Source organism: Balaenoptera musculus, chromosome 1, assembly GCF_009873245.2.
Source record: "Balaenoptera musculus isolate JJ_BM4_2016_0621 chromosome 1, mBalMus1.pri.v3, whole genome shotgun sequence".
NCBI classification, from domain to species: Eukaryota; Metazoa; Chordata; class Mammalia; order Artiodactyla; family Balaenopteridae; genus Balaenoptera; species Balaenoptera musculus.
The window spans coordinates 115,871,048-115,884,259 of NC_045785.1; the positions used below are offsets into that span (position 1 = coordinate 115,871,048).

Here is a 13,212-nt window from a genome sequence, read left to right on the forward strand (position 1 = left end):
GAGGGAGAAACACTCCCAAACTCATTCTATGAGACCACCATCACCCAGATACCAAAACCAGACAAAGATGTCACAAAGAAAGAAAACTACAGGCGAATAACACTGATGAACATAGATGCAAAAATCCTCAACAAAATACTAGCAAATAAACTCCAACAGCACATTAAAAGGATCCTACACCATGATCAAGTGGAGTTTATTCCAGGAATGCAAGGATTCTTCAATATATGCAAATCAATCAATGTGATACACCATATTAAAACCATATTAACAAACTGAAGAATAAAAACCATATGATCATCTCAATAGATGCAGAAAAAGCTTTCGAGAAAATTCAACACCCATTTATGATAAAAACCCTCCAGAAAGTAGGCACAGAGGGAACTTACCTCAACATAATAAAGGCCATATATGACAAACTCACAGCCAACATCATTCTCAATGGTGAAAAACTGAAAACATTTCCACTAAGATCAGGAACAAGACAAGGTTTCCCACTCTCACCAGTATTATTCAACATAGTTTTCGAAGTTTTAGCCACAGCAATCAGAGAAGAAAAAGAAATAAAAGGAATCCAAATCGGAAAAGAAGAAGTAAAGCTGTTACTGATTGCAGATGACATGATACTATACATAGAGAATCCTAAAGATGCTACCAGAAAACTCCTAGAGCTAATCAATGAATTTGGTAAAGTAGCAGGATACAAAATTAATGCACAGAAATCTCTTGCATTCCTATACACTAATGATGAAAAATCTGAAAGAGAAATTAAGGAAACACTCCCATTTACCACTGCAAAAAAAAGAATAAAATACCTAGGAATAAACCTACCTAAGGAGACAAAAGACCTGTATGCAGAAAACTATAAGACACTAATGAAAGAAATTAAAGATGATACAAACAGATGGAGAGATATACCATGCTCTTGGAATGGAAGAATCAACACTGTGAAAATGACTCTACTACCCAAAGCAATCTACAGATTCAACGCAATCCATATCAAACTACCAATGGCATTTTTCACAGAACTAGAACAAAAATTTTCACAATTTCTATGGAAACACAAAAGACCCCGAATAGCCAAAGCAATCTTGAGAAAGAAAAACAGAGCTGGAGGAATCAGGCTCCAGGACTTCAGACTATACTACAAAGCTTCAGTAATCAAGATAGCATGGTAGTGGCACAAAAACAGAAATATAGGTAAATGAAACTGGATAGAAAGCCCAGAGATAAACCCACACACATATGGTCAACTTATTTTTGATAAAGGTGCAAGAATATACAATGGAGAAAAGACAGCTTCCTCAATAAGTAGTGGTGGGAAAACTGGACAGCTACATGTAAAAGAATGAAATTAGAACACTACCTAACACCATACACAAAAATAAACTCAAAATGGATTAAAGACCTAAATGTAAGGCCAGACAGTATCAAATTCTTAGAGGAAAACATAGGCAGAACACTCTATGACACAGATCACAGCAAGATCCTTTTTGACCCACCTCCTAGAGAAATGGATATAAAAACAAAAATAAACAAATGGGACCTAATGAAACTTAAAAGCTTTTGCACAGCAAAGGAAACCATAAACAAGACCAAAAGACAACCCTCAGAATGGGAGAAAATATTTGCAAATGAAGCAACTGACAAAGGATTAATCTCCAAGATTTACAAGCAGCTCATGCAGCTCAATATCAAAAAAACAAACAACCCAATCCAAAAATGGGCAGAAGACCTAAATAGACATTTCTCCAAAGAAGATATACAGATTGCCAACAAACACATGAAAGAATGCTCAACATCATTAATCGTTAGAGAAATGCAAATCAAAACTACAATGAGGTATCACCTCACACCAGTCAGAATGGCCATCATCAAAAATCTACAAATAGGGCTTCCCTGGTGGCGCAGTGGTTGAGAATCTGCCTGCCAATGCAGGGGACACGGGTTCGAGCCCTGGTCTGGGAAGATCCCACGTGCCGCGGAGCAACTGGGCCCGTGAGCCACAATTACTGAGCCTGCGCGTCTGGAGCCTGTGCTCCGCAACAAGAGAGGCCACGATAGTGAGAGGCCCGCGCACCGCGATGAAGAGTGGACCCCACTTGCCACAACTAGAGAAAGCCCTCACACAGAAACGAAGACCCAACACAGCCAAAAATAAATTAAAAAAAAAAAAAAAAAAAAATCTACAAATAATAAATGCTGGAGAGGGTGTGGAGAAGAGGGAACCTCTTGCACTGTTGGTGGGAATGTAAGTTGATACAACCACTATGGAGCCCAGTGTGGAAGTTCCTTAAAAAACTAAAAATAGAACTACCATATGACTCAGCAATCCCAGTACTGGGCATATACCCTGAAAAAAACATAATTCAAAAAGAGTCATGTGGTGGCCCCCAAGCTGTAAGCTTATTCAGCTTTCTGCTTTCCGGAGAACTGCTTGTCTCTTTCTTGGTATGCACTCCTGACGCTGCGGTAATGAGCGTAAAAAAGGAAAATGGCTTGCGGCCAGTTTCGTTCCAGGTGCCTGCTCTGGATCTAAGAGCCCCTGGTTGTTCCCCAGAAGAAGGACGTGCTGCCCTGAGGGGGAAGTCTGTATCTCCAAAGAATGGCCCATAAGGCATGCTGACGCATAGATAGTGGCGCATAGATAGTGGCGCATAGATAGTGGTGCATAGATAGTGGCGCATAGATAGTGGCGACAGAATTATGTGGAAATACAAGGTTTACTGATTTGTTGTCTAGTATTCGTTCCGTACTAAACCTATATATACATTCATGCTCTTTGAATAAACTTGCCTTGCAACCATCAGTTGTCTTGGCCCTTCTGACCCCATACTGGTGCTTTTCAGTTCCTTACCCCTCACCGCCAGGAACTTCTAGCTTTCTGCAGCCGGTCTGTGGCAGAGTCATGTACCACAATGTTCATTGAAGTTCTATTTACAATAGCCAGGACATGGAAGCAACCTAAGTGTCCATCATCAGATGAATGGATAAAGAAGATGTGGCACATATATACAATGGAATATTACTCAGTCATAAAAAGAAACGAAGTTGAGTTATTTGTTGTGATGTGGATGGAGCTAGAGACCATCATACAGAGTGAAGTAAGTCAGAAAGAGAAAAATAAATACTGTATGCTAACACATATATACGGAATCTAAAAAAAAAAAAAAAAGGTTCTGATGAACCTAGGGGCAGGACAGGAATAAAGACGCAGACATAGAGAATGGACTTGAGGACACAGGGAGGGGTAAGGGTAAGCTGGGACGAAGTGAGAGAGTGGCATGGACATATATACACTACCAAATGTAAAATAGATAGCTAGTGGGAAGCAGCCACATAGCACAGGGAGATCAGCTCAGTGCTTTGTGACCACCTAGAGGGGTGGGATAGGGAGGGTGGGAGGGAGACGCAAGAGGGAAGAGATATGGGGATATATGTATATGTATAACTGATTCACTCTGTTATAAAGCAGAAACTAACACACCGTTGTAAAGCAATTATACTCCAATAAAGATGTTTAAAAAAAGAAGAAAGAAAGAATGGAACACTATGTTGCATAACAGGAACTACCACAATGTTGTAGGTCAGTTATACTGCAAAAACAAACAAACAAACTCATAGAAAAGAAATTAGATTTGTAGTAACCCAAGAGGAGAAAGGGAATTGGATGAAGTCAGGAAAAAGGTGAAAACTTTCAGTTATAAGATAAATAGGTACTAGGGATGTAATGCACAACATGATAAATATAATTACCACTGCTGTATGTTATATATGAAAGTTATTATGAGAGTATATCCTAAGAGTTCTCTTCATAAGAAAAAGAAAATTTTTTTGTACTTCTGTAATTTTGTATCTATATAAGATGATGGATGTTCACTAAACTTATTATGCTTATCGCTTCATGATGGATATAAATCAAATCACTATGCTGCACACCTTAAATTCATACAGTGCCATATGTAAATTATGTCTCAATAAAACTGGAAGAAAAAAATATAAAATGCAGACCTTAGCTCCCTCTCCCCAGATAATAAATTAGATTCATTAAATAGCCTTTCTGAAGTTTCCAGATTGTGAATTTCACAACATATCTAGTCCCAGGGGTAAGAGAAGAGGTACTCCCCATCTATCTTGAGGGAAAAATAATTTTTAGAGTAGAATTTTTAATCTAGTCCAAATGATACTTAAATATGAGGGCCTCAAACACTATTGTATTCAAGGCATTGGTAGTTTTGGCAGACAAAGACCCATATGGAAACATCTATTGGAAGTAATAGTCAGTAAAAATTAATATATAAAGTCAAGAAAAACTGTAAGCTGAAAGGTAAGTAAGAGTGAAAACTTAACGTGATTAGGTGTGTCTATGCCTTAAAAAAAAAAATAAAGCCCTGACTGAAGAGAAGAGAAGCAGGAAGTATATCAACATGGTGGAGGGAGAGAGGGAGGACAAAGAATATGACAGTTCATTAATGTATTTGTCTTAAATGGTAAGTCAGATAGGGATATAAGTAAAAAACAAAAACAAATCAAAAAAGGAGAATATAGAAGTATCATAAATTGAAATGAAGAAAGCAGACACAAGACAATATATGTTAATTATCAACATAAAGGGTCTAACCGGTTAAGCTTAAGTGACAAATTGGTCAACTTGGATTTAAGAAATCTGCCAGTGTATTGTTAATAAAAGATCACTTAAAAGTGGAAAAATAAAAGAAAAATATTTATCATGCAAAGAGTAAGTAAAAGAAAACCAGTTTATCTATATTACTGTGGTTTTAAATAGTTCTGAAGATAAGTATCATCAGAGCACAACACAATGATAAAACGTCCGACTCCTAGGGAAATACAACAGTTTTAATTGTGTATTTGCTTACTGAAAGTAAATATAATAAGTGTAATTAACAGCATTTATCTAACATACATAAGATTCTGAAATGAATATTAAAAATCTTATATTCTAGTCAAGCACATATAAAATATTACTGTATCAGGCCATACAGAAAGTCTTTAAACAATTCTAAAAGTAGACAATAGAAATCAATTTGTAATTGCCTCTCTCTGCCTCTCTCCTATGCCTTGCCACCAGAAAAAAAAAGTATTAATTTTCAGGAAGGCAGAAAGTAATCCTAAAAGAAACTGAAATAACAACACTGGCAGCTGGTGTAAAATGGAGTCTAAAAGAAAAAGTAAACTGTCTTAAGAGAGGTAAAGAAGCCATGTTTTGTATAACTGTACTTGTGGAATTGAAACTTCTCTGCTCTCCTCTGTGTGTGTTTCTAAAATTAGGACAATGCCATACAATACACTTTTATATCCAGATGTATTTTTTTACTCAATATTATTTTATGATACTTTTATCATGCCCCTATCTTGACTTTCACCCAGGCCCCCACCACAGCCACCAAGTTTCCTGTGCATCTTCCAGGGAAGGAAACCAAACCTTTTCTCTAAATATAGCTCATGCCGATAGTTGCCTGGGAATACATTTTAATATCTTCTATAGTCAAAATGCATCTCCCTTTGTTCAGGCTTCAGTTGTAGTGGAATAAAATGTCTATTATTTGCCTAGGCAGTAAAGGATTAGAATCAAGCTACTGCTGTTTTCACTTTTCTGAATATAGTTGATATAAAACCTTTCCCCCCAAATTTTTCATGACTAAAGCTCCCCTTCTCATCTTGAGGCTACCAATCAGGTACCCACAGCTCTCTAGAGAAATCCCTACCAGCCTTACCTCAGTGAAAATGTCCTCCACAGTAGTCCAGACCTTGAGGTTTTCTTTAGAAATGCAAGAATCACTGCTTATTTTACTTAAGTAGGACGATAAATCAGTAAAGCTCACAGAGACTGAACTGCAGAATTTTATAATCTCCTGAAGGGCAGAGGAAAAAGAAGTATTTTGAAAGACAACAAGGAAAAAGGGCACTGGCTAGACAAAAACTTGATTTAGTGCTGACTACCTCACACTGTGCTTTCCCGGAGAGAGGGAAGTTAGGAAACAGTATTGAGACTCCTCCCACCAATGTTCTTAGCTTTCAGTTTCATTAGTTAGAGAAAATAAACGGTTTATTTCCTGTAAATATCTTAATCAAAATGAATAATTATGGCAAAGTTACACTCAAAATTTTTTTTATTATAAATGTCAGTAGATGAAAAGAGTTCCAACATTAGAACTTTGTTATTCAGCAGACTTACATGAGGGTCATTAGAAAACTATATTCCCTTGAATGACTCTCAAATATACAAGAAGTAAGGTAAGCCATATGGCCACTTATCCCTTACTTCCTGTTCTCAGAGTTGCAGTGGCAAGAGGAGATCTTGGAAGAACCATCTATCTGTATTGTTTTTTGACTGAAACTCCTGGAAGGGGGTGAGTTTTCTATAAAATAGCTATTGGTTTAAATAGTACCTAAAACATTCACCCAGTTAATGACTGACACACCTGGAGCTTGACAGAAGTAGAAGGTCATTACAAATATGTGAATCCTTCCTCAGATATATAGAAAGAAATGTGACATTAGTGGCCCTCTTGACTATGACTAGCTACTTAACCTCACTGATTAACTTCATGTTTACTCATCATGCTTTCTGCATTAGTCATGGGTAAACACAAGTGGCTAGTGGGCTTATATCATGACAGCTTCGAAACCTTGCAAATTCTGGAAGAACACTGAACCTCTGGAATAAGAGGGGCCTGATAAACCTTTTGGTCTATGGTGTTACTTCTGTGGAGGAGAGTGGATGCCTTCCGGAGTACCGTACGCCCTGAGATGTCAAATAAATGGCACCAGCCAGCAGACCTTATAGTGGTTACTCACCAGCTGATCTGCAAGTAGAGTGAGATCATGACTGCAAATGGGTCCTAAAACAGCTAAAGTTCGTAGATAATCCGAGGTCTTCTAAAGAGAAGAAAGCCAATTACTTTCATACAAACTAGAGTCATGGAAGGGATAGTTGAAGTCTGGATATGAAACCATTTGAACAACTTCACCAAAGTAGGAGTAAGTCAGGAAAAAGCAAAGAGGATCTGGAGTGAGGTCCAGAAACACCTGTGGGTGTTCACTGTTTCCTGTCACAGGTTTTAGGTTGCTGTTATGTGGATGCATGGAGCTGGTGTTAAGGTAATGCGTAAAGAGGAACTTTAGGGAGGTCAGGAGAGCCCATTCCAGAGATCAGAGGGCAGTGGACACATGGGAGGAATGGCCATAATTCAGAACATTTTCCTGCCCCTTTTCTTATAATCAATTCATGTGGAGTAAGGTTCTCGGTTGAGACTCCAGTATACAACACACAGATTACTGTTATCAATAAACACAGTTCAGAGCAATGTTCCATAATTCATATTGTGCAGTTGGTATTTTAATAGATGAAGCAAAGGAATGTTAAAAAACCTTAACTTTGCCAACCTAGTTAAGGTTTACAGAATTTCACTCTCAGGAGGATGAAATGTATGGCATGGAAACAGAGGCAGACACTCAGTTGTGCAAACCAAGACAGTTCATCTAGAGAGGAGAGACAGCAAGGGAGAAGGAAATGTCAGCACAGTTAGTATGTGTGTTACTGGTTCTATGGCAGCAAGACAAATTCTAGACTCCTCTGAGGAGTGAGCTAGTTACTTCATGCCACGGCCACGACTGGCTTGGAAATTCAGTGGGATTCAGCATTAGAGGAAATTACAATAACCAAGGGACTCGAGTGTGCAGATTAACATCAATCTCTGGCTTTGGCAATTCAGCTGAATAATATTCTTTTCAACTTTTAGGTTTAGCTTTTATTACCCAAACACACACACACACACATACATACATATATATACACATACATGTATGCACTCTCATACATGCATGTACACACACACTCACAGACAGCCAATCATTCTCTTGTTTTTGCATGCTTGGAAGAAAGTCCGTCTATCTACTTTTTTTAATTCAACAAATATTTAACAATAAGTAAGATTTAAGGATCTAATGTACAGCATGGTGACTATAGCTAATAATACTGTATTGTATACTTGAAATTTGCTAAGAGAGTAAATCTTAAGCATTTTTACAAAAAAAGGTAACTTTTTAAGTTTGTGTACGTGTGCTCTTTTTACTCTTAAATATGAGTAAACAGACATGAATCACGTTCAGAAAAACCCCTAATGTGAAAAAGAACAAAACATGTAGAGAAAGGAACTTAAAAGAAACAAAGGATGAGGAAGAAGAAAGCTACATATTTATATATATATATATATATATATAGAGAGAGAGAGAGAGAGAGAGAGAGAGAGAGAGTCATCAGAGATAGAAGGCATTGTATCAATGAAACAAAAAGATCATGCTAACAAATGTGAAAAAACAAAGAAATTAACAGGAGAGTTTTTAGAGATGTCTTTTAAATGTGATAGCAGAAAAAATTTAAATTTAATAGAGTGGTAGAGGATAAATTTGAGGAGTTCCTTTTCAGTGTATACCTAGAAGACAATGAGATGGAGAAAAGGGAGAGAAAAGAAGAAATGTAGAGGTTTATGCTTGGGTGAATATTAACCAGCTCAACGTGGTTATATATAATAGATGCCCAAGCAAGAATGAACCAAGAAAATAAAGAAAAGGAAGTTATCAAAGAACTAATATCTAGCTTGCTGAATGGGGGGGACAACATATATAAAAGCACATTATTTTAAAATCACAAAACACCAAGGAGAGAGCAAGTCTTAAAGCTTCCAGAAAAAAAAAACAAAAAAAACAGATCACATCCACCGATTAGGAATAAGAATGGCATGGCCTTTTTTTTTTTTTTTAACATCTTTTTTGGAGTATAATTGCTTTACAATGGTGTGTTAGTTTCTGCTTTATAACAAAGTGAATCAGCTATACATATGCATATATCATCTCCTCCCTTCTGCGTCTCCCTCCCACCCTCCCTATCCCACCTCTCTAGGTGGTCACAAAGCACTGAGCTGATCTCCCTGTGCTATGCGGCTGCTTCCCACTAGCTATCTATTTTACATTTGGTAGTGTGTATAAGTCCATGCCACTCTCTCACTTTGTCCCAGCTTACACTTCCCCCTCCCCATGTCCTCAAGTCCATTCTCTAGTAGGTCTGTGTCTTTATTCCCATCCTGCCCCTAGGCTCTTCATGACCTTTTTTTTTTTTTTTCTTAGATTCCATATATATGTGTTAGCATACAGTATTTGTTTTTCTCTTTCTGACTTACTTCACTCTGTATGACAGACTCCAGGTCCATCCACCTCACTACAAATAACTCAATTTCGTTTCTTTTTATGGCTGAGTAATATTGCATTGTATACAATGGCATGGCCTTCTTGACAGCAGGACCGGAAGCTAGAAGACACGGGGGGGTGGGAGGGGGGCGCAATCGCTTTACCACTTGAAGGCAAACAATTTTTAGCCTGGTATTCTATACCCAGCTGATAATTAATTACACATAAGTGTAAGGAAGGAACAAAATTGTTCAGGGAATCCCCAGGGTGACGATGAACAGAAGTCCCTGAACCTTGACCCGTGCAGAGCCGGACAGCAGAGCAGCTTGTCCGGATGGAAGGGGAGGACACGGAACTCAAGGAGGACTCCTGACCAAAGAAAGAGTGGCGGGGGGGCAGGAAGGAGGGGTCTGCCTGTGCTGCAGGTGGTGAGTGGCTCTTATAAAGTAAGTGAGTTTGCTTTGAGGGGAATTTTACAATTTTGGCAGTTTAGAGAGACCTAGGGATCAGGGCATAAAAAGTTGAACAAACTATTAAAGAAACGTCATTGACTTCAGACAAAAATTAAAGACGCATAAGGAAGGAACACAATACACTATATAGCTTACCTGTGAGTTTTTTTTACATAGTCATAGTAATATAAAATACCAAACATTGATTTGGCCAAAAATTTTGAAATGACTGTATTGGGGAAGTGGAAGGAAGGAATCACATGTATGTGTGAGATGTGGGGCTCTCACAATGTACAAGAAGAAGGGTTTCATATAAAACAAACTTGTGGTTACCAAGGGGGAAAGGCGGGGAGGGATAATTTAGGAGTTTGGGATTAACATACACACACTGCTATGTACAAAATAGATAACCAGAAAGGATCTACTGTACAGAACAGGGAACTCTGCTCAATAATTTGTGATAACCTATAAGGGAAAAGAATCTGAAAAAGAATATATATATATATATGTGTGTGTGTATATATATATATATATATATATATATGTGTGTGTGTATATATACATATACATATATATATATTCTGAATCACTGTGCTGTACACCTGAAACTAACACAACATTGTAAATCAACTATACTTCAATTAATAAATAATAAAAAATTGTTAAAAGATTAAATTAATACATAAGGGGCTCTACTAGATGCTGATTAAAGTATCAGCATCTTCCCACTTGCTTATCCTAAGGATCTATTAATTTTACACAAAATTTCAAACACAACTTACATTAAGGTATAATAGTATTTTATAAGTAGAATTAACTACTTCCAGCTAAGAGAATTTGGGAAGTTTCCATTAAGGAAAAAGGGCATTTGGGCTGGTCCTATCAGAAAGAATCAGATTTCAATAAGTGGGAATACAAAAAATAGAATCCCAGGTCAGCAGAATGGAATAGTCCATTTCAAGGACTGTCCATGTAGAGTCAACAGGTCATCTATTCCCTGGGGTCCCTGATTGCCTCTGGTGCAGAGAGCTAAGGTTTATCACTAACCTTTAAGTGGTAGGGCCTTCCATAGGTTATCTCATGTAACCTCACAACACACTATGTGTAAATACATTAACCACACCTCATCGATGAGGGAACTGAAACTGAAAGGCGTTAAGGCTCTTGTTCAAGGGTACCCAGCTAGTCAGTGGTGGAGACAGAATTTAAACTCAGTTATTTTCTGTTAAATGCCCATTTCCTTTCTATCACTCTGTCCTGCCTTCTGGAATACCTGCACATAATTTATATACTTGACACACCAATATAAAGAAAGCCTTTTTTTAGGAGTACAGACAGATCAAATAAAGAAACCCTAGAGGGGCAGGCTCTGCACTCACCCACAACCACCCTTTCTAGGTCTTTCTCACCACATCCTTCCCCTCAGCTCTCACACAGCTCAATACACAGATAAATGTTCTACCAGAGAGGAAGCAACAACCTCAGACTGTTCAAGATTCTTACTGCAAATAACACAATCGACTATGGCTAGTTGTTCTTTTTTTTCAATTTGTTGTACAATGTGATGATTTAATGAATTGAAGGGGCTTTATTAAAGGATATTAACTTCTCACATCATTGGGAAGGCTGAAGGAGCAAAATCAAGTCTAAACTCACACAAACAAAAAATGCCTCATGCTTCGCACACCTCCTTACCCCGCCCACATTCACACACTCCAAGCCAGGCAGCAAAACTGTTCTGAATGAGCAAGCTCAGTGCTTCTGCCACTGCACACAAGATGTCAAGACCTGACTTCACCTTATTCACGAAATCTGCAGTACTAATGCCACTTCCATATCAGGAAGTTGACCTTGAGATTGCTGCATTCGCCTAAAACCCACACATCTTTGAAAACAGCTGTATCAGCAAGAGGGAAGCCCCATGTGCATCCTGGTTCTCCTGCTGAGGACTTCCAAATCAAGCCTCACTTGGAAGCAGGTGACAGGGCAAACCTATGCCACATGTATCCAACTGGGCTGCAAGAGAACTTGAGTGTCTGACTTCTGAGTTGGGAGGTGGGAATTGTTACATGTGAATTATTTAAAAGATGTTGGGCAACCACGAATATGACATGTCTGCTGTAAACCCATTCAAAAGACATAGGAGTCATTCATCACTCACGGATTTCTGGCTCAAGAACGTAGGTGAATGATGGGGTCATTACAGAGAATAAGAGCACTGGAGGAGGAGTACATCAGGACAGGTGAAGGGACGTGGCCTGAGTGCTAGAAGTGTTGAGTTTGAGGTTCCTGTGAGATGTAAATGGAGATGTTTAATTGAATATATGACCCTGGAGCTTAGATGAAAAGTCAGAACTCCAGATAATAAGATGGACAGTATCAGAATACAGACGGCAATTGATGCTGTAGAACAGGATGAGATCGTCAGGATATGCTGTGAAGACAGTGTGGGCCTTGGAGCCACAGAGAGCTCAGACAGGAAGTGGTTGGGCAGAAAAGGAAGAGTCGGCAAGGGAGACTTACAAAGAAAGGCCAGAGCAGGATGGAAAAGAAGCAACAGCTGGCACGGTTCTGGAAGGCAAGAGAGTGTTTCAAGAAGGGTGGGGTTCAGACCCAGCAAACCCTTCTAGAAACAGTCATCAGGTAATTTTTCATTTCCTCCATTTACCCCTCATTCCATAATTTTAGTCTGGTTTCCCCTGTTTACATTGAGTCACAATGACCTGAAATAGAGAGTAGGTAAAAATGTAGCACAAGTGAGGCAATAATAAAAGCCTGAGAGTCGATCCTAAGGCTCTTCCAGCTTCTAAATCATATTCTCCCCTACATTCTCAGTGCCTCCTCCTCTTCCTACCTTGTGAACACGGGCCCTTTGTTCGTGGTGTGTGGTCATCTTTCTGTTCTCTTCCTGGTCATCTTATCCATAATGCTCTGTGGCCAGGCCTTTCCCCACATCCCTCTGCCCCGATAGACTAAGCTCAGGCTACCCTGACCATACCCGCCCTCCATTTCACCCTCGTCCTTCATTTGGTTAATTCCTATTCACCTCCAGATCTCTCTTTATATTTCACTTTCTCCAAAATTATTTTCAAGTCCTCCCGGCCTAAATTTGGGTTAAGTACTCCAACTGTCCATCCCCATAAAACCCAGGACTTCCCATATATCGACATTGTGCAAAGAAGTGCCTGGGCTCTGGCTCTGCACAAAGTTAGAATTCCCGCTCCACCACCTGTGTGAGCTTGGGAAAGTCTCTTACCCCACTGGAGACCGACAGCGCCTAATCCATGCAGGTGCTGTGAAAATTTAAAAAGTTCACGTACTTAAGGCACTAAGCAAAGTAACTGAAAGAGAGAAAGCACTTGGCAAACACTGTGCATTATTATTAATATCATCAGTATTATCACTCTCATCATATTGTTTAAGGCCTAATATCTGCCTTCTTCCCTGAGATATAAACTCTGTAGGGGTAGAAACTAAATCTGTCTTGTTTAAAAACAAAAGAAAAATATCAACACTGGGACTGGAATATAGTAAGACTTCAATGCACATTCAT

The 13,212-nt window shown here is 38.7% G+C and overlaps 1 protein-coding gene across 3 annotated transcripts in view; it reads right to left on the bottom strand.

Annotated features, from left to right (window-relative positions):
• The window catches only part of LOC118906184 (gamma-interferon-inducible protein 16-like), a 53,148-nt gene extending 47,166 nt beyond the window's left edge, over nucleotides 1–5,982 (bottom strand). For 2 of the 3 annotated variants that reach the window (XM_036873573.1, XM_036873567.1), the window contains exon 1: nucleotides 5,736–5,982. The gene's annotated coding sequence lies outside the window, so the exon portion shown is untranslated. Of the gene's footprint in view, nucleotides 1–2,796; nucleotides 2,847–5,735 lie in introns of those variants that run through there. The other variant, XM_036873579.1, reaches the window with a different exon arrangement.
• Between the last annotated feature and the right edge of the window lie 7,230 nt (nucleotides 5,983–13,212).